A 22,032-nucleotide genomic window follows, 5' to 3' on the forward strand; every position below is an offset into this window, starting at 1 on the left:
TTTTAATTTAAAAGGTTCAATGAAATTTCATCAAAGGAACAGCCATAGCTGTTGGTCCCAGGTTCAGTAGCTGACATCTCTAGGTAGGTAGAGGTGCCTGAAACCCCAGGGAACAACTGCTAGTGAATGTAGGCAATTCTGAGATCGATGCACCAATGGCCTGACTCAGTAGAAGGCAACTTCTTTAAACCAGCCCTTTGTCTGGAATCATGAGGACTGGAATCTTGCGTTGTTTTAGGGGGAAGGCCCACCACTTACCGACAGAGCATCTTGGCATCACCTTGCCAACAAAGGTCCGTATAGTTAAAGCTCTGGTTTTCCCAGTCGTGATGTATGGAAGTGAGAACTGGACCATAAAGAAGGCTGATCGCCGAAGAATGGATGCTTTTGAATTCTGGTGCTGGAGGAGACTCTTGAGAGTCCCATGGACTGCAAGAAGATCCAACCTCTCCATTCTGAAGGAAAGAACAACATCTGCTTTGCACGCAGAACATCCTAAGCCTGGTCCCAGGCATCCCAACACTAGGATGGGAGAAACCCCTGCCTGAAACCCTGCAGGACTGCTGCCAGTCAGTGTAGACAATACTGAGCTACCATCTGAGTTGTGTTATGAGGCAGCTTCTAACATCCGCCACGGCAGCCCTTTTCCTCTTCAGGGCTGCAGCTGGAGGATCCTCCACAAGAGGGGGCCAGCATCCTTTTGGAACGCCGGGGTTTCCCGTTGTCCAAAATGAGAAACTTCATCCTCCCAGAGTTGAGACAGACACAAATTAAAAGGCATCTATTAGTGGGCTACCAGGCAAGCCCAACCAGGCAGATAGAAAGTGGAGTTAATAATTCAGGGCAACGTTGAGTCAAGCGGCTAAACAGCGGCTCTGCCGAGCTCCTAAATTTAGACTCCTTCAATAATTCGAAGCAGGCAGGGATCTCTGCCTGGGCTTTTTGCTTTAGCTCGATCTGTAAGTGGAGAGAGAGAGACAGAGAGATAGAAAGGGAGTCCTTCACTCCCCAGTCGTGAGGTCAGCCTCCCTCTGTCTCAGGGGCAGGGAATCTTTTCCAGCCTGAGGGCCGCATTACCTCCCAAGGAACCTGCTGGGGGCCACATCTCAGTGGTGCCCGAGGCCCAGGGCAATGGGTGTAAATACTACCTCTGAGCAACAGCCTGGTTTCTAGATACACCTCTCTGTATCCCCCCTCCAGGGAAGCAAGTCATCGGAGTTGAACTGGGGGAGGCATCCAAGCCAGGCAAAGCTTCTGGTTGCAAAGCAGGGGGCCACTGTGTGCTAGGGGGTTAAGAGGAGGAAGGGGGCTTGCCTCCATGTGCAGCTGTGTGTGGGGAGGTCCAAACCGAGGGAAATATTTGGGGAAACTGGAACGCTGAACTAGACATGCCTATCGCTCTCTTTCAGATCCTCACCACACATTATTATTATTATTATTTTAGAATTTTATTTATTTATTGAAGTTCTTATGTTACATCGGTTAACATTATCATATCACAAGGCTTATTATACTATAATTTTCAACATGTATACAAAGTTTATATACTAAAAGAAAGAGAAAAAACAAGGGCAAAAAACTATTCCAAAATAATATACAGTGGTACCTTGGGTTACATACGCTTCAGGTTACAGACTCCGCTAACCCAGAAATAGTGCTTCAGGTTAAGAACTTTGCTTCAGGATGAGAACAGAAATTGTGCTCCGGCGGCGCGGCAGCAGCAAGAGGCCCCATTAGCTAAAGTGGTGCTTCGGGTTAAGAACAGTTTCAGGTTAAGAACGGACCTCCAGAACGAATTAAGTACTTAACCCGTGGTACCACTGTATATACCAACACTTTGGACTTCCTGTCTATCCCGTTGTATATTCCTTTTTTACAAATGAATGTACTCTTATTATTGTATATTTCTTTACATTTTATCTAATACATTCCTATATCAATACATACCCTTGGTCTTCTTTCTCAACTCAGTCTCCAACGTCAGTCGAACGCTAGCATAGATAGCGAACCGTAACTGTATTTTTGAGCATATATCTTATATCTGTCGCACTTTCCCATAATTTTTTGTTTCGAATTGCCTCTCAGGCTATTTGTCAACTGCGCCATTTCAGCAGATTCTTGTAGCTTGTTATGCCGATCAGTTATTGTTGCCACACATTAAAAGCACATGATCCCTCCCCCAAAAAAGAATCCTGGGAACTGTGCTCACCCCCTTGCAAAGTGGCAATCTGGTGCGTAGCTAGGTTGGCCCCCACCAAGGGCATAGGCCAAGGGAGGGGCAGAACAACCACACCTCTCCATTCTTGCTTGGAGTGGCTAGGAGTCGGTCAACGCTGCCTGCGCACTCCCTCGGTGGAAGCATCCAGTCACCGGCACGGGCTATTGCAGCAACTCTCTGGGCCCCCCTCGCCAGGGTTTAGATGATGGCTTTAGAGAAGCCAACGCATCTCATTGCCAAGGGTGCAAATGAGCCTAGATACGCCTCTGGCAACAATTCCCAGCTCCCTTCACAAAGCACCGTTCCCAGGGTTCTTTGGTGAAGTCGTGTGCTTTAAGCACACATTGGACACTCTTTGAACGCACCGTGTGGATCTGCCCCCACACTATTTGTCCATCTTCTACACTGACCCGTCGGGATGGCTCTGTTGGTAGAGCAGAATAATAATAATTTTTTATTTATACCCCGCCCTTCCCGGTTCAGGAAACCGGGTTCAAGGCAGCTAACAAAAAATTTAAACTTAATTGATGCTAGAAAAAAACAGCATAAAATGTGGTATGAAACATGAATAACAATTAAATCAAAAATCAATTTAGGGGGGAAATCCATCCAATAAACATTAGATGGTCACCAGGGCTAGCTGGCTAAATTAGTCCTATTTGAGCCAGCAAGGAGACCAGGAGCGAATTAGCTGTGGGATCCCAGAGTGGGTAAAGGTAAAGGTAAAGGGACCCCTGACCATTAGGTCCAGTTGTGGCCGACTCTGGGGTTGCGATGCTCATCTCGCTTTATTGGCCAAGGGAGCCAGCGTACAACTTCCGGGTCATGTGGCCAGCATGACTAAGCCGCTTCTGGCGAACCAGAGCAGCGCACGGAAACGCCGTTTACCTTCCCGCCAGAGTGGTACCTATTTATCTACTTGCACTTTGATATGCTTTGGAACTGCTAGGTTGGCAGGAGCAGGGACTGAGCAATGGGAGCTCACCCCGTCGCGGGGATTCGAACCACCGACCTTCTAATTGGCAAGTCCTAGGCTCTGTGGTTTAACGCACAGCACCACCCGCATCCCTATGCTCAATTGGTAGAGCATAATAATAATAAAAAATTCTTATTTATACCCCACCCTTCCCAGTTCAGAAAACTGGGCTCAGGGCGGCTAACAACAAATTTAAAACACTTAATTGATGCTACAAAAATACCAGCATAAAATGCAGTATAAAACATGAATAACAATTAAATCAAAAATCAATGGGGGGGGGAATCCATCCAATAAACATTAGATGATCACCAGGGCTAGCTGGCTAAATTAGTCCTGTTTGGGCCAGTGAGGAGACCAGGGGAGAATTAGCTGTGGGATCCCAGAGCGGGTAATCTTCATAAAAGGGGAGGGAAGAGAAGGGAAATAAACTATCAATCTGAATTCAAATTAAAGGCCAGGCGGAATAGCTCTTACAGGCCCTGCGGAAGGAGGTTAAATCCTGCAGGGCCCTAGTCTCATGGGACAGAGCATTCCACCAGGTCGGAGCCAACACTGAGAAGGCCCTGGCCCTGGTGGAGGATAATCTAACTTAGAGCATGATAAGTCACAGGGTTGTGGGTTCGAGCCCAACATTGGGCAAGAGATTCGGGGTTGGGCTGGATGACCCACGAGGCTCCTTCCAACGCTACAATCCCCTGACTGGCCGAGGCTCTCCAGGGTTTCAGGCATGGGTCCTTCCACCTGGAGTTTCCAGGGATTGAACCCGGGACCTTCTGTATGCAAAGCAGGTGCTCTAAGCAACGGGAACGGGGAGAGGCATTTATTCGGGATTAATCGGCGCAGAATCTGATCTCAGTGTGTGGGCGAAAGCCTTGCATAATTGGCCTAAGCTCATCCTTTGAACACCTCCAGCTTCGCCACCGCCTCGCATCCCGGCTGACGTCGAAGGCCCCTCTCTGGATGGCTCTTGGGAAAGTGCGGCGGGGGAGGCTCTCTCCGGCTGCTGCTGCCAGCCACTCCAAAGCCGAGGATGGGTTTTTAAAGTGCAGCTCGTTATTATTAGCAACATCGTTAGCAGCTGTGTAGTCGCTGGGAGGGAAGGCGGTGGAGGCAAAGCGCAGGGTTTTTGGCAGAGGCAGCAGCAAAAAGAGAAAACCTTTGCAGGGAAATCAGCGGGCAAAGGGCAGGGAAAGGTGCGACGTATTTTGGGACCCTCTGAGACATCCCCTAGGTCAGGGGTCTGCAACCCGAGGCTCCGGAGCCACATGTGGCTCTTTTACACCTTTGCCGCAGCTCCGGGGCGGATACTAGCGAGGAGAGGAGGCCCACTGTGGCGGGCGCTGTACTGGCTGTGACGTCGCATGGGGGCGGTGTGTGCGTTAGTCACGCACCGTCCCGACGTCACCTTCCCGCCCGCTACATTGTAAGGGGCATGTACACTGGTCACTGCATTGAAAGGGGGCATGTACGCTGGTCACTGTTTTGAAGGGGAGTGAAGAACACACACACAAAAAAAGGTAACTTGTTAATTTAATGTTTATTTCTATGAGGAGGAGTAATTCTGAGGGGTCAAACAAAGAAATAATAAAAAAGTGACAAAAAAGTTATTTTTATAATGACGAGTTTTGCGGCTCCCAGTTTTTTTTCCTTCGGAAACGGGTCCAAGTGGCTCTTTTTGTCTTAAAGGTTGCAGCCCCCTGCCCTAAGGTGGAGTGCTTAACCACCCCTGATTTAGGGTGCTGCTTCTTTTAAGCCCCTTACCTAAGCTGGTGCTCCACCATCGAGCTATGGCCCTTCCCTTAAGGTTCCAGTCCTCATGAAGTTCTGAAGAAAGGGGCTGATTTAAACAGAAACAGAGGCAGCTCCTCCCACAGAGGAGTCAGATTGTCTTCACTGATTGACAGTGGCTCTCCAGGGTTTCTCCTGGTGATGTAGAGAATCGAACCTGGCCCCATCGTTCTGCCCGGACGCTGAGGTCCAGCTCCGAGGGCCTTCTGGCAGTTCCCTCCCTTGCGAGAAGCCAAGTTACAGGGAACCAGGCAGAGGGCCTTCTCGGTGGTGGCACCCGCCCTGTGGAACGCCCTCCCACCAGATGTCAAAGAGAACAACAACTACCAGACTTTTAGAAGACATCTGAAGGAAGCCCTGTTTAGGGAAGCTTTTAATGTTTGATGTATTACACTATTTTAATATTTTTTGGGAAGCCGCCCAGAGTGGCTGGGGAAGCCCAGCCAGATGGGCGGGGTAGAAATAATAAATTATCATTATCATTATCATTATCATTATCATTATCATTATCATTATCATTATCATTATTCTGCATGCAGAGCCTGTGCTCCACCAGTGCAACCCTCCCCTAGAAAATAAAGCAAGATTCCAGTCCTCATGGCCCTGAAAACACGATTCTGACACGTGGGTCTCTCCCAGCCTACCTGCATTTGAACCCAGGGCCGTCTGCAGTCACAGAAGGCGTCCCACCACAGAACTACACACCTCTTCCACGGAACGCTTCTAAAATGACCCCCCCCCAAAAAAATCCAAAGTTTCTCTACCGCCAGGCCCAAATCGCAGGTGTGGGATCTCCCTCACTTCCTTACCTAAGGTGATAGCAACACAAAAGAGGATTCTGGGGGTGAGGGGGGGAGAGAGGGGTTGGGATGGTAATGGCAGGGGGGGGGAGTGGCAGGAGAGAGATCGGGCGGTATTGATTGGTGTCTGTCAGCTTCCCGGGCACAATGGCTGTGCTGCATGTCCAGACACCGCACCATCGCACAGATCAATGGGGGGACATCAATACACCCGGAATTGCTCTGCAGCTATGGCAACGGGAAAGACAAGAATTAGGGCTGTTTGCTAGATGGCTCCAAAGTTCTTGGCTGCTGGGGAGCGCTCAATATATATATATGTGTGTGTGTGTGTGTATAATTTTTTTTCTTTTGGAAGAAAAAAATATCCAGCAAGGTGGAAGACACAGAAAAAGACAGAGAGATTTCCCCAGATGAAATAGGGTGCCTTTTGTTTTTCTAACCTTCCCATGTCTCAAGCAGAACCCGTTCCTTTTTCTGCAGGGAGTTTCTGCGCTTCTAAGCCAAAATTAAGGACGCTGTTAAGATGGGGTGACGAAATTTCTCTGCACAATTGTGTCCCCCGCTGCTGCCTGATGATTCCGCATTGTAGAAAATTCATCTTGCATGTGCAGAACCACCCTCTCTCATCTGTGGTTCTGCCCAGATACAGAGAAAAGCCCTCTGAGCATGTGCAGAGTATTTTTTCCTCACCAATGAGCAGCTCCCCACCTCACATAGGAGTAAAGAGTGATTCCGATGGCAACCACCCCACGCAGATCAGAGCCAAGTCTCTCTGTTCGGCCTTTGAAACTGTCCCCAAGCCCCGCCTCTTCTCAGGCCACACCCCTTATGGATCCTGCTCCGCCCCTTCCTTGTTTTTGCAGGGCAGAGGTGTGTCCTTGAGGTCTCTGAATGCCTCTCGCTTGCCCGGGTGGAGGGCAGAGAGAGGGGTGTGCGGGGGTGTATGTACAATTTGGTCTCCTGTGCAAAGGTAAAATATATCTTCATTGCTCCACCCACTTTTGCCTCTGGCTCTGCCCCCATAGGTATGTGGCCCCAGAAAGCTTGCCCAGAAAGGAATGTGAGGGCCCCGCAGTCTGAGAAAGGCTCACCCACCCCTGACTTAATAGAACCAATCCATACCACCGCTAAGATTTATGCCATTTCTAACATAAGAAATGGCATAAATCTTTGGTGACAGCAGTCACGAAATTCAAAGACGCCATCTTCTTGGGAGAAAAGCAATGACAAACCTAGACAGCATCTTAAAAAGCAGAGACATCACCTTGCCGACAAAGGTTCGTATAGTTAAAGCCATGGTTTTCCAAGTAGTAATGTATGGAAGTGAGAGCTGGACCATCAAGAAGGCTGATCGCCAAAGAATGGATGCTTTTGAATTCTGGTGCTGGAGGAGACTCTTGAGAGTCCCATGGACTGCAAGAAGATCCAACTTCTCCATTCTGAATGAAACCAGCCCTGAGTGCTCACTGGAAGGACAGATCCTGAAGCTGAGGCTCCAATACTTTGGCCACCTCATGAGAAGAGAAGACTCCCTGGAAAAGACCCTGATGTTGGGAAAGATGGAGGGCACAAGGAGAAGGGGACAATAGAGGACGAAATGGTGGGACAGTGTTCTCAAAGCTACCAGCATGAGTTTGACCAAACTGCGGGAGGCAGTGGAAGACAGGAGTGACTGGCGTGCTCTGGTCCAGGGGGTCACGAAGAGGCGGACACGACTAAACAACTAAACAACATCATCATAAGAAAATCCTGCTGGATCAGGGCAATGGGGGCCCATCTATTCCAGCATCCTGCTGTTCTAGCGCTCATGTGCCCCATAGAGCCTAGGAATCTAGATAGACTGCCTCTGGACCTGGAGTTTCCAGAAGAACAGAGCCCTGCTGGATCAAGCCAATGTCTCACCCAGTCCAGCATCTTGTTCTCACAATGGCCAACCAGATGCCTGTGCAAAAGGAGCAAGGAGGACGCAAACAGAAGAGCACTCTGCCCTTCTGCACACTCTTCCCAGCAACTAGTGCTCAGGACCTTCGCTGCCTCTGAACATGGAGGCAAAACATTGCCTTCGTGGCTTGTAGCCATCAATAGCCGCCTCCTCCATGAATTTGTCCAACTCTCTTTTAAAGCTGTCTAGGTTGGTAGCCGTCACTGTCTCCAATGGGAATGGGTGCCATAGTTTAACTGTGTACTGTGTGTAAATGGAAAAGCAGCAGCATTCCAACTAAAATGGACTGGTTATCTAAAATGATGGAATACTTCCATACTGGGACGCGGGTGGAGCTGTGGGTTAAACCACAGAGCCTAGGGCTTGCGGATCAGAAGATCGGCGGTTCGAATCCCCGCAACGGGGTGAGCTCCCATTGCTCAGTCCCTGCGCCTGCCAACCTAGCAGTTCGAAAGCACCTCAAAGGGCAAGTAGATAAATAGGTACCACTCCAGCGGGAAGGTGAACGGCGTTTCCGTGCGCTGCTCTGGTTCTCCAGAAGCGGCTTAGTCATGCTGGCCACATGACCCGGAAGCTGTATGCCGGCTCCCTCGGCCAATAAAGTGAGATGAGTGCCACAACCTCAGAGTCGGTCACCACTGGACCTAATGGTCAGGGGTCCCTTTACCTTTACCTTACTTCCATAATGCCAAACTAACAGGGAGGATAAGAGGAGATATGGTACAAAAAGTGAATAAGGAGGGAGCTATTTTTAAGGAATACATCAAAATTTATGTGGGAAAAGTAGAATTTCTGACAGATACTGAATGAATCTGAAAATGATTAGAGTAAAACAAGAGTAAAGTCAAGATAGAAGAAGAGATTAAAGAAATAATGAAATGTGTTTAAGCTAGTTGGAAAAATAAAGTGGCGTAATAAGAACGGCTGGAAGTCAAGTCACTTGGTGGGTGTCCGTGTGGGGTAGGTATGTAGGTAGGTTGATATGTATAGTATAGGTAGGTATTATATAGAGTAATGTAGGTATGTTTATGTTATGAAAATAAGGTAGTGTGTTGTGTACGTGTATTGTGTAAGTGTATATGTATGTGTTTTATATGTTAATAAAAATCTAGCTTGGAAAAACAAAAGATTTTCTTTTATCTGTCGTGAAGCTTCCAGCGTTCATAACACTACTTCTAGTGTTATGAGCAAAGAGTAAGTTCTCTGTTCCAAGACGTACCCCCCCCCCCACAGAATGTTTTGCATGAGGTTTGTACGTAGTGACGGAGGTGAAATCTGATTTGTTTGCATCGCAATGAGAAACTACCTCATTTGCACTTTTCAACCCAGAACAGGTATCCTTTGAAATCCACACTTCTCTGAATTTTGTAATGCACTTAGCCAACAAAACACCATGTGCAAAATGTATATATTAGTGGGAAATATGAACGAAAAAGAATACGCTAATGGGAATAATGTACAAGGATCCAGCCTATTGGGGCAATTGCAATAATGTGTATCTCAGTCAAAACTGCATACAAAAATTTGTTTGTTAAGAGAAATTTGCACCAAAACAGTGGGAAATTTTCAGAAGAATTCTTTTCCCCTGAGAATGGCTGCAGGAATGTGGAGAACCGAATTTAAGACTGGAGAAATGAAAAACTTAGTAAACAGAACATGACAGATTTATCCATCCTTACTTGTATACGTGGGAGTTTGTGTGTTGTTTCCGACATGGGAGTGTGTTTCCTTCCATGTAGGAAATCGTAGCATGAGTTTTGAAACAGATGAAAAGTGAGACCGAGAGATAGACTCACCCGGAGACCCGCGGCTGAATCTAATCTGGTCATTTGTTTCCCTGCTTTGCAAACACGCAAGCACTGCGGACTACTACAAATTTTAAAAGAGATTGAGGGCCCAAATAAAAACTGTCAGGCGTTTTAAGATCCTTGGGGGTGAGATGGCTTGGAAGACTTTCTTGAAATGGCTCTTTAAATCAATACAATTGGGGTGGGTGGGAAATCTATCAATCATCTCGGAGGAGTTTTCTGCCGAAATCCTCCGCCCAACACCCCACAAGGCAGGTGAGATGCGTGAGCCAAATCTAACACTGTGTTGGTCAAGACAGCAAAGGGCCCCATTTTACAAAGAACAATAAACGACCTGTTTTATTGAGTGCTTGTTTGCTGGGAGATCGGACGACGCCAACTATTGCATAATAATTCATTCTGATTTTTTTGGTGGGAGATTCCGATATCTGACAAATTTCCATCAATTTCTGACAATTTTAGCTTCTCTCAATTTTTCACTCTTTTAAAGTTCAGCTCTCCACATTTCCACATCAGTTTGGAATTTATTTGTTTTTTAATTCTCAAAACCAGAATTTCAGTGAAGATTTATCATGATGTACATTCCCTCCCCCCTTGTCAATATAGCCTGAGAGACATACCTTTGCAAAGCTGTTTCCCCAACGCAATGCATTTCTGTAATTTTATTTTCTTTAATCTACACATTTATATGCACACCCCTGTATTTGTACTTATTGTACATGTTGCTTCTCTGGAGCAGTTGCATTGCAAAATTCGGAGAAGCATGAATTTCAAAGGACGGCTGTATTTTGGCTCCTGTATTGTTTTGGTTTATTACACGTTGCGTTTTGCTCAAATGAATCCCAAAGCGGCTTACAAACAACAAATAAGAATAACATGGTAGAGCATACATAGAACATCCCAAATACAATACAAATCATACAGAATAATGAAAAAAATCACCAGTAAAACAATTACAACCTATAAAATACTATAAACAAAGCAACAAATAGAACGTAAGCTAAACATCAGAATTAAAGGAAACATCACATAATATAATTAACAAATCATGACAGCATTTATAATATATAAAACAATATAAATGGCGTTAACAAAATAGCAAGCAAAAGATAAACTAAGCACCGTTAAGTTCATACAAACACTCTTGTTTTTGAAAGTGTGAATTAGGTTAAGTGTGGCGGGAAAATGTGCAGTGGATCACATTATTCTCCCACTTGGGGATCCCAGAGATTTCTACGGGGTCTCCTGCTGAACTTGTTCCCTGCGCTGTTGGGCAGACGTGGCCGTCAGACAGGCAGTGCTTGAATCCAAGAAGCTTAAGCTCGGATTCCTGTCTCAGACTCCTTCCCAGCTGAGTGATACTTACCCTGCTCCTCATTCTCCTCCAACTGAAAGACAAAACTGGAAAACTACAACTAATCCAGAATGCGGCAGCCAGACTGGTGACTGGGAGCAGCCGCCGAGACCACATAACACCGGTCTTGAAAGACCTACATTGGCTCCCAGTACGTTTCCAAGCACAATTCAAAGTGTTGGTGCTGACCTTGAAAGCCCTAAATGGCCTCGGTCCAGTAGACCTGAAGGAGCGTCTCCACCCCCATCATTCAGCCCGGACACTGAGGTCCAGCTCTGAGGGCCTTCTGGCTGTTCCCTCATTGCGAGAAGTGAGGCTACAGGGAACCGGGCAGAGGACCTTCTCGGTGGTGGCGCCCGCCCTGTGGAACGTCCTCCCATCAGATGTCAAGGAAATAAACAACTATCTGACTTTTAGAAGACATCTGAAGGCAGCCCTGTTTAGGGAAGTTTTTAATGTTTGATGCATTACTGTATTTTAATATTTTGTTGGAATTCGCCCAGAGTGGCTGGGGAAGCCCAGCCTTATGGGTGGGGTAATAATAATAATAATAATAATAATAATAATGATGATGATGATGATGATGGGCTTGGTTCCTTAATGTCCACAGTCTTGGGGCCATGAGGGTGGAGCTTGGGAAAGGGCAGGCTGGCAGACCCTCCAGGGAGAAAGTGTCTCTCTCTCGGAGCTGTCTGTGGTGCTTGCAGAAGAGGTGCTGGAGGCCCCAACTGACTTTCCAGGGCAAACAGGAGGAAGCAGCTTCCTTGGAGCCATCCGTGATGCCGCAACCTCAAAGAGGCCTTCCTTAACACCTTGACTTAACAATGGACGGGTCAGGGGACATTGACTGATTCTCTGGTAGGAACAGACAGAGCCACCAAAGTCTGGCCCATCTCAGTTATCAGAAGAGATGGGACTAAGTCCGTCTTGTTTTCCCAGTGGATGTTTAAAAGGGAAACACCCCCTTTTTAAAGTATGTCTAGAAGCACACATTACCAACATTTAAAAACAACTTACAAGGTGGTTGTACACTGTTTCCCCCATTCCATTTCCCTAAAACCTTCAAAAATCATGTATCCAGCCACTGTATGCATTGAAGAAGGAAAAAGCTGGTGTCAAAGAATATCTGGGGGGCACGAAGCTGGGCACTCGAGTATCAGGCAAAGTCTGGGGAGACCCAAGTTCAAATCCCCAATGAAGCTTACTGGGTGAGCTCAGTTCAGTTACTTTCTCTCTGTTTAACCTACCTCGCAAGGTTGTTGTTAGGAATAAAATGGGACGGGGACAGAGAGAACAATGCCACCTTGATGGTCTCCTTAGGGAGGAGAGACAGGGTATAAAATAATATGCTGTTTTAATGGTACCCCAGATCCACTGTGCAGTGTGAGGATACAGCCCTTGCTGGGATAGAAGGACCTACACTGCTCTCATTTGTGTCAATTAAGCAGACTCCTGTTTGTCTGGGAATTGTGGAAGCGTGGATTATTATTATTTCTTCCCAGCGTGGGACCGGCATGTCTCCAAAAACCAAAGTGTGCCCTTGTCATCTGGAGCTCCAGCTCTCTCTCTCTCTCTCTCTCTCTCTCTCTCTCTCTCTCTCTAGGCGTGCATATGGAGTGAGTGTGTGTGTGAGAAAGAAAGAGAGAGAGAGAGAGAGAGAGAGAGAGAGAGAGAGAGAGAGAGAAAGAACGAGAGCGAGCGTGTTCCAGTGTGTACCACATGGGTGAATCTCCTGCTCGGCTTATTGATTGGGGCTGCATTGATCTGCTAGAAGGGGATGGGGTGGAGGGGGGGGCAGAATGAAAATCAATAACCAACCCTGCAATATGTTTCTGGGTCTCGAAGATTCACTCGCTCGCACGCACGCCCCACGCCGGAGCTGTTTTAATTTGCCGGGAGGACCAAGTGAGTGAGTGTGTGTTCATTTGTCTGTGTGTGTTTAAACATTAGGGTTGGTTTTTTGTTTTTTTATGAGTGGAGATGAACCGGCAGCCTAGCCTCATTGCCGTATATAAGCCGGATTCTGTCGGTCCTCGGCCTTGTAGCCTTCTTCTCCACCTGGATCCTCTGCGCATTGTCTTCCGCCAGCCAGTCCCACGCGGCTGAGTCTCCTTCCAGGTTCATCCCAGGCCCAGGTAGGTGGGTGGTTTTGCCGGGGTGCCAGGAGGGGAAGGGGGGCTGGCTGAGCCACGTGAATTAAACTGCGCCGTGTCAGCATCCTTGCATAGTTCAGATGGTGCACGCCCTCGTTTCTTCTTATTTTCTCTTGGTATGTGTGACTTCACGGCTCCTGGGATCGCATTCACAAGTGCTGCTGTGGTAGGCCTTGTGGTGAGAGAGGTTTTGCTTGTGGCCGTCAGCAGGGGGCGTCCTTCTTCCTGCTGCAAGAGCCGCTGATTTATTTGCAAGCGAGAGCCCCCAAAAAACTTTGCAGGGGTTGCATCAAGCCAGGTTGCCCAGAAACAATTGTCCTGCAAGGCCTGGTTGGGATAGAAAGTTGTTGACTGAGGGAGACACTCAATCTGCAAAAATCCAACAGAGGAACATAATAATAATGATAATGATAATGATAATAATAATAATAATAATAATAATAATAATAATAATAATTAAAAACTTCCCTAAACAGGGCTACCTTCAGATGTCTTCTAAAAGTCAGAAAGTTGTTTATTTCCTTGACATCGTGCCTATGGGGGAAGCTAATGCTTCAGCTGTGAAATTTCAGGTCATTTTTAAGATTTGAAGTGCAGGGTAAGGGAGGGGGGGAAATGGTAGCAACAGGAGGCTTCTATGGCATCTGGTATATTTACTTATACATCTCTCTGTCTTTCCTACATTTTTGTGGGGACATATTATTGGGGAGCAAAGCTACTTATTTCCTCAGCACGCACTTTGGCAAACCTATATGTGATTCAGCACCTCAAATACATACTTTCAGGGGTGCTGAGTAGTCCTGGGTGGGTATCTGCACCCAGCAACTGGGGTTGATCGCTAGTACGTTGTCTGATTTTGAAATTTCGATGGCATTATTATCACAGAGGCTCAAGGCCTATCGCAATGCAAGACTACGATGCTTAATCGGTCAGAGTAAACGATATATTAGGTATGTGTGTATGTCAGCCGAACCTGCCTCACAGGGTTGCTGTAAGGATAAAATAGGGGGGGGGGATTTTGTCCATCACCTTGAGTTCCTTGGAGAAAAAGAGGTGGAACATAAATGGAGGAAAATAAATATGTGTGTGTACACAGACACAAACACACCTGCTTCAAGGTGTGAAGTGTGATACAGAGGTGATTTGCGAATAAATAGCAAAAAGTTAGAATCATAGAATCCTAGAGTTGGAAGAGACCACAAGGGCCATCGAGTCCAACCCCCTGCCAAGCAGGAAACGCCATCAGAGCACTCCTGACATATGGTTGTCAAGCCTCTGCTTAAAGACCTCCAAAGAAGGAGACTCCACCACACTCCTTGGCAGCAAATTCCACTGTCAAACAGCTCTTACTGTCAGGAAGTTCTTCCTAATGTTTAGGTGGAATCTTCTTTCTTGTAGTTGCTCCGTTTCAACAAACTTGAAAGCTGCTTGAGATTAAGTAGGTGGTGGGTCTGAAAAAACAAAGTACACATTTTTCTTTTTAAACTGTATTTTTTTAAGCAATGTATGGGAACAGGTACTCCCTGCGACCCAGGTATGCCTTTTATAACACCACCTTGGAAGAGGCATCGCACCCTTCCCCCACGACCACTAGGAAGGCCTCTTCCAACGCCATCTTATATTTATGGAAGTATATGCAAACGTCTGGCTCTCTTAAGACTTTATAGAACCTTTGTTCTCAATAACGGTGGAACTCACAGGTGAAGAATACTTCTTTTTTTTTAATATATCCTTATTGTTTGTAAAGGGAATATTTCCACAAGTTAATACTTGATTATCCCTGTAGAGCTGCGTCCCATGTCTTTGTACTTTTGTCCTTCCTGGCCGTGATGCTTTACATTTTTTATTCTTTGTTTTCTTTCTTTTTTGCTATGTTTGCAATTTTTAATGTGGTCAACGAATCGATATTGTTTTAAAAAAGGAAGCGGTAAACAGAAACAAAACAAAAAAAGGGCAGAAAGATTCCTTCTTCCCACAGACATGAGAATGCCTCTTCCAATACCATTTTAGAAGAGGTATACGCCTCTACTCTGCCACGCAGGTAGAATACCTTTTGTTTTTAAAAAAGAGGTATTCCTTCCCTGCCTTCTCTCTCACACAGGGGACAATGCCTCTTCCACAACAATGGTGGGTTTATTCTCCCCCCCCCTTTTTGGGGGGGCCAACAGATGCATGCATGATAAAAGAGCAACAAAACCAATCTCTGTCCTTCAAAGCCTCGCCTTTCACCCCCCTGTGCAGTTCTGCAGACTGCGCCACATGCGGTTGATAGGTTGAGGTTTATTTAAGCGGGCGCAATCTCAAGTTGTGGCATTTCTAAATATGAGTACAGTTGTTACGGATTACTGTTGATTCCTAATAACGGGAGATGCTCAGGGCCTAAGTGCACATTATGAGGAATGTGTGCAAGGCTGGCAGTGTTAAAATAAATACATAAATAAGTGCAAGTCCCGCCCCCTTAAGTGCAATGGGGGGGGGAGTCTAAACTCCGCCCCCCTCGATTGTGACTCCCATGAAAATCTCACCCCCAAAATCTTGCAATTACCTTTTTGAAAATTCCCATTGTAACCCACAGCTTTCTCCCTGAGATTAATCACAGAATGGGCAGTTATGAGGATCTTCGGTGGGGAGGCTCCACCCCAAGTCATCCCCTCACCTCCCGCTAACTTAAAAAAAGCCCAAATCCTGCTGGTGATGCAGATCCCTTCCCATTAACATCCATTAAGCTTTTAAAGAACCACCGTGACCAGAACAGTTCCCTAAATACTGACCGTCTCAGATTGCTCCTAGCAGTGACTCATTCTCCTACTCTAAAAAGAGCCCTGTTGGTTCAGGAGGAAGGTCTATCGCATCCTGGAGCCTTCCCTACAGCCCACCCGCTGCCCCCCAAAAGTGCCCTCTTGGTTGTCCCCAAGCATCTGGTCTTCACTGCTATACTGCTCCTGAGCATGGAGGTTCTATGCAGGAAGCACGACCGGTGGGAATGGGGGAGAAAAATGAGTTCCTGCCTCATCTGCACTCCTCAAAATAATCACTGATCAAAATCTCGGTTATTCCTTCAAGATTTGCCATTCTTGGAATTTTACACTGCAGTTTTACACACATCCCGGAAAAAATGTGTACACAAACAGCATCTCTTAAGAAGTGTGCATTAAAATCCGCAAACATTAATGAAAATAATGGAGTCGTGTTAGGGGAAACCGATGGCAAAAATGGTGTGTGTTAGGCAAATCGTCACCATCATTGCAAATCTTTGTAGACCACTTTGAGGGTCTCCCCAAGTGCTATGTAAATAATAATAATAATAATAATAATAATAATAATAATAATTTATTATTTGTACCCCGCCCATCTGGCTGGGTTTCCCCAGGCACTCTGGGCGGCTTCCACAAAGACCAGAAATACACTAATATGTCATACATTAAAAACTTCCCTGAACAGGGCTGCCTTAAGATGTCTTCTGAATGTCAGGTAGTTGTTTATCTCTTTGACATCTGGTGGGAGGGTGTTCCACAGGGCAGGTGCCACCACCGAGAAGGCCCTCTGCCTGGTTCCCTGTAACTTGGCTTCTTGCAGTGAGGGAACCGCCAGAAAGCCCTCAGAGCTGGACCTCAGTGTCTGGGCTGAATAATGGGGGTGGAGACGCTCCTTCAAGTATACGGGGCCGAGGCCGTTTAGGGCTTTCAAGGTCAGCACCAACACTTTGAATTGTGCTCGGAAACGTACTGGGAGCCAATGTAGGTCTTTCAAGACTGGTGTTATGTGGTCTTGGCGGTTATGTGGTCTTGGACTGGTCCCAGTCACCAGTCTAGCTGCTGCATTCTGGATTAGTTGTAGTTTCCGGGTCACCTTCACCTAAATTGAACGAAATGAATAAAACAAACTGATGCAGAAATGTGGAGAACCAAGTTTCACTTGGTTTCCATTTCTCGCCTTTCCAAGCTTCAGTTAAGCTTGGAAAGGTGAGAAATGGAAACCAAGTGAAACTGGCCACCCCTGAGATGAAATTGACCACCCACTAGAGATTTGCCCGTTCCTGAGGTGACAGTCGTGGACGGAGCAATCCTTCCTGCCCAGTCCTCTTTCAATCCATGCCTCAAAGTTGAGGAGCAGCCACCCCGATCGCTTTTGTACGTGGCTGCAGAGTTTGGATTTTGCACTTCCGCCAACTTAGGTGCTCCAGTCAAGTGAGGTGGGATAGCAGCTTTCAAGGCCAGGGAAGCACACCTCCTAGGCAAGCTTGCATCCCGCTTGAAAAGTGTCTCCCTTTTTTAGAAGCTCAGGCACCAACCAGCATTATGTCTAGCTCGGGATACAAGGGCAAGACTCTGGGCCTCCCAGGATGCTTGTTGCAGGTCGTGACGAGGAGTTCTGTGAAACCCAGAAGCTGATGTCCTTTGAGCCCCCAATCTGAAATGCTTATATATTCTTTGACCTATATCACATGAAGCAGAACCAAAATATATTTTAAAAATTCAGTTTAGGAATGGGGAGCAGAACCCACCCCAAAAATCATTCACCCCCTCCCACTCTTTCTCCCTATCGCCTGCTTCTTGCCGTTGATACAAACACCTGTCCTTAAGGAATAGGGTTCTTTGAGAAGCTTGGATGAAGCTTCTCTTCTCTGCCTCCTCCCCCCCCCACCCGCCCCGCGGCCTTTCCTCTCCCCACACCTCCATTACCCACACCCCATCTCCAGCCCTGGGTTTCCATGGTTACGACTGATGTATTGGGCTATTGATCAGCTCAGCCAAAGCCTGCTGTCCACTCAGGACTCCGCGGCAATTTCACATTCTTCCTCCTAACCATAGGCCTAAATCAATATCAGACACTGTTTATTCCGGATGAGTATTCCTTCTCTCGCTGGTTCATTCCCCTCTTTTCATCATGTATTTTCTACCCTACAACCTCCCCCCCCCCTTTAACTCTACAGAGCTTCAGGCTTTCGTTCAGATAACCTCGCCCGCCACAGGGCGAGGTTAGCCATAAGGGGGTCTCTCGTTATCCTATATGCATATTTCAGGATCAGCCGCGGCGCTGCGGGGCTGCAAAGAGACGGTGCGCCTGTAACGCTTCTGCAGTTCTTCTGCTGCAGCGCAGGAGTCTGCAGGGAGTACCCGTCTTTCAAGTTTCTAGTCCCTATGAGCACGGATATTTGGGCTGCAAAAGTGAGGCCTGCTGGTCCACACAGATGTAGGAGGAAGTAGGGGCTCAAATCGCGAGACGATAGAATGGGGTGTAATATAAAGGTAAAAGGGACCCCTGACCGTTAGGTCCAGTTGTGGCCGACTCTGGGGTTGTTGCGCTCATCTCGCTTTATTGGCCGAGGGAGCCAGCGTACAGCTTCCGGGTCATGTGGCCAGCATGACTAAGCTGCTTCTAGCGAACCAGAGCAGCGCACGGAAACACCATTCACCTTCCCGCTGCAGTGGTACTTATTTATCTACTTGCACTTTGACGTGCTTTCGAACTGCTAGATTGGCAGGAGCAGGGATTGAGCAACGGGAGCTCACCCCGTCGCGGGGATTCGAACCACCGACCTTCTGATTGGCAAGTCCTAGGCTCTGTGGTTTAACCCACAGCGCCACCCGCGTCCCTGGGGTGTAATATAAGAGCAAGCTAAATTTGTCCAAGTAGCTCAGCTTGTCTGCGCTGACTGCCAGCAGCATTCCAGGGTTTCAGGCACAGAATCTTTCCCAGCCCTAGCTGGGGATCGAACCCGCGAACTTTGAATGCAAGGCAGATTTTCTACTAACTGAGCAACGGTCCCTGATTCTGCTACCTTGTTCTACTACATGTGTAGATTACTAGGCCACATCTCCCTCTCCGAAACTCTTCCTGTCTTTTTTTTCTTTCCCCCCACAAGTGAAATGTAAGTCTCCAGTCCTCATGGTGGAATTATTATTTTTTTGCAAGGAAAAACAAAACAAATCTGTAAGCCGCCCTTTGCCAACCTAGTGCTGAGCCAGCCGTGCTGGCTGATGGGTCTTGTAGTCCCAAACATCTGGACTGCCCCAGGTGGTCGGAGGGGTGAGTCTCCACGTCAGCGATTTTAGTGCTGTGCTGAGCTCACACAACATCTCGGTGCTGTGCTGAGCTCACAGCCTTTTCCACCCCAGACCTAGAACAAATCAGGGAAATCAAGGGTATCTATTGCAGAGATGCCTAATATGGATACCTCAGAGCGCTGACACAGACATTGTCCAGCGCTGAATTTAGTTTCCTCTTATGCAGAGTATAGCTATATTTACACAGGCTGGCTTGTTCCCTCTTAAGCGAACGAGGCTTTTTGTTATGATTAAAAATCCATGTGTACACGGGCGCACGTAGAACTGATTTTTCTGTCTGCAAGTTATAGAGAGTTAGAAGAATCAGGATTATTTTCACCTTGGAGTTGGGAGCGATGGAATCAATCCATTTCAGTCTCTTGTTTTTCCACTCTTAGCTCTCCACATTTCTATATCAATTTGTGATTTATATATATTTTTAACGTCCTCGTGAAAGTTGGGTTTTTACCACGAGGGCCCAGTTGTTAGACTTTTAGTCTTGCTTTAAATGTATTTGTTTTCGTGATTTCACCTGCTTTTTAAAATTATCTTACTGCAAATCTCCTCGAGACAGTGGTCTGGAAAGCAATGAATAAATCATTGATGACGATGATGATAACAATCAGCACTTTAGTGTGAATTTCTCCTAACATACTCATTTTTGTATGCATTCCCCCCTAAGACATACCTTTCCTTTGCAAAACAATTCGTTCTAATGCAATGCACTTCCTGCACAACATTTTCCACCGGCGTAGGCATTTATATGCAAACTTCGAATATGTTCTTTTACATCTCCGCCGGAGAACTGCATTGCAAAATCTGGAGGCGTGCAAATTTCGAAGGATGCTGCCCATGTCTTGCTTTGAAAAGTATGACTTGGGTGAAGTTTGCCTCTCAGTGCAAGCTGAACTTAATTCCTTCCCCTGTCCTTACATAATGCACATGTGATCTGTGGCACTGATATCCTCTGGATACTGGTGTCTCAAATCAGCTTTGCTATGCAGGGAAAGCACAGATGTTTTAAAACTTTTTGAACATTGTCTCTCTCTTTCACACGCACACAAACGTGTCACCTCCTCGTTATTCCCCCTCCCTCTGAGCAAAAGCGTGCCTCTAATTAGCTCATCTGGTGGGGACTTTGGGCCCTTGCAGCAACAGAAGGGACCACTGATCTTTAACCTCACAGCGACTCAGAGGTCGCAATCCCTTTGGCTGCTGATCGATTGGGCAGTTGCAGCTTCTTAAAGTCACAGGTTCTCAATATGCTCGCTTGCTTTTAAATGGCAAAATCAGGAGACTTTTCTTGGAAACGGGGATTGTCTACCAGCAAATCTGTGCCCACCGTTGTGTGTGTCTGAAATTCATCATATTCTACCAAGCTCCGCCCACAAAGTCCTCCAGGCTCCACTCATACTGCTCCCAAATTTTGTCACCATATGCGCCACCTCCTCACCAGATCGTGTCTCGGCCTTCCAGCAGCCAATGCAGCCAGCTCCTCCCCTGGCCAATCAGAATCTTCCGGGCTCTGCATTGGCTCCGCCTTCATTGCTTCCATGGCTGTCCCTTGTCAACGGAGACAGTAGGCTGGGGAGCCAAAGTGGGAAACTCTGAGCAGCGGGCAGGAAACCGCTTTGAGCAATTAAACACTTTCATTATTATTATTTTTTAAAAGGGGAGTATTGGTGCAATTAAACATTTTCATAGAAAGGGGGAAAACGAGCAGTGCCTTTGTTTTGTTTTTTTTAAAATATTTATTAAGAATTTTTCATTTACAGTAAAAAAAAATGAACATAACATTGCATATCACATATTTTCTTATCACTTCTGGACTTCCTCACATCTCCCGCTCCTACGTTCTAGTTTAATACACTTAAAACAACAATTTATTCCCTTATCTCCATCCTTACTGTCAAATTTCGAATATATTTCAAATTTTAGATACGTTTATTCCAATCCTTACAAAAGAAAATTTAATTTAGCCTAATAATTATCTAAAAAAAATTAGGTTTTTCATCTTATATTTAAATTATCTTCATGATTTACTTCATCTATTTTGATGGTGCCAATTTGTCTAAAATCAAGCATCCTGCTTAACATTCATAAAGTTTACAATATTTTTGCAGATAAAGCTTAAATTTTTTCCAGTCCTCTTCAACGATTTCTTCTCCCAGGTCTCGGATTCTGCCAGTCATCTCAGCCAGTTCCATGTAGTTCATCAGTTGCATCTGCCATTCTTCCAGTGTGGGTAGATCTTGGGTTTTCCAGTGTTTAGCAATAAGTATCCTTGCTGCTGTTGTTGCATACATGAAAAAAGTTCGGTCTTTCTTTAACACCCCTTGGCCGACAATACCCAAAAGGAAGGCCTCTGGTTTCTTAAGGAAGGTATACTTAAATACCTTTTTCAGCTCATTATATATCATTTCCCAGAAGACCTTCACCTTAGGACAGGTCCACCAAAGGTGAAAGAACGTTCCTTCATTTTCCTTACATTTCCAACACTTATTATCAGACAAGTGGTATATTTTTGCAAGTTTGACTGGGGTCATGTACCATCTATATATCATTTTCATTACATTTTCTTTCAAAGCATTACATGCAGTGAAATTCAACCCAATAGTCCACAACTTTTCCCAGTCCTCAAACATAATATTATACCCTATGTCCTGTGCCCACTTTATCATAGCCGATTTAACCGTTTCATCTTGTGTGTTCCATTTTAACAGCAAGTTGTACATTCTTGAAAGTACCTTGGTCTTAGGCTCTAGCAATTCCGTTTCTAATTTCGATTTTTCCACCTGGAATCCTAATTTTTTATCAAGTTTAAAAACTTCTTTAATCTGGGCGTAGTGTAACCAATCTCGCACTTTATCTTTCATTTTCTCCTGACTCTGCAATTTCCAATTGTCTCCTTCTTTTTCTAATATTTCCCAATACTTTGGCCAT

Source organism: Podarcis cretensis (assembly GCF_951804945.1).
Source record: "Podarcis cretensis genome assembly, chromosome: 16".
NCBI classification, from domain to species: domain Eukaryota; kingdom Metazoa; phylum Chordata; class Lepidosauria; order Squamata; family Lacertidae; genus Podarcis; species Podarcis cretensis.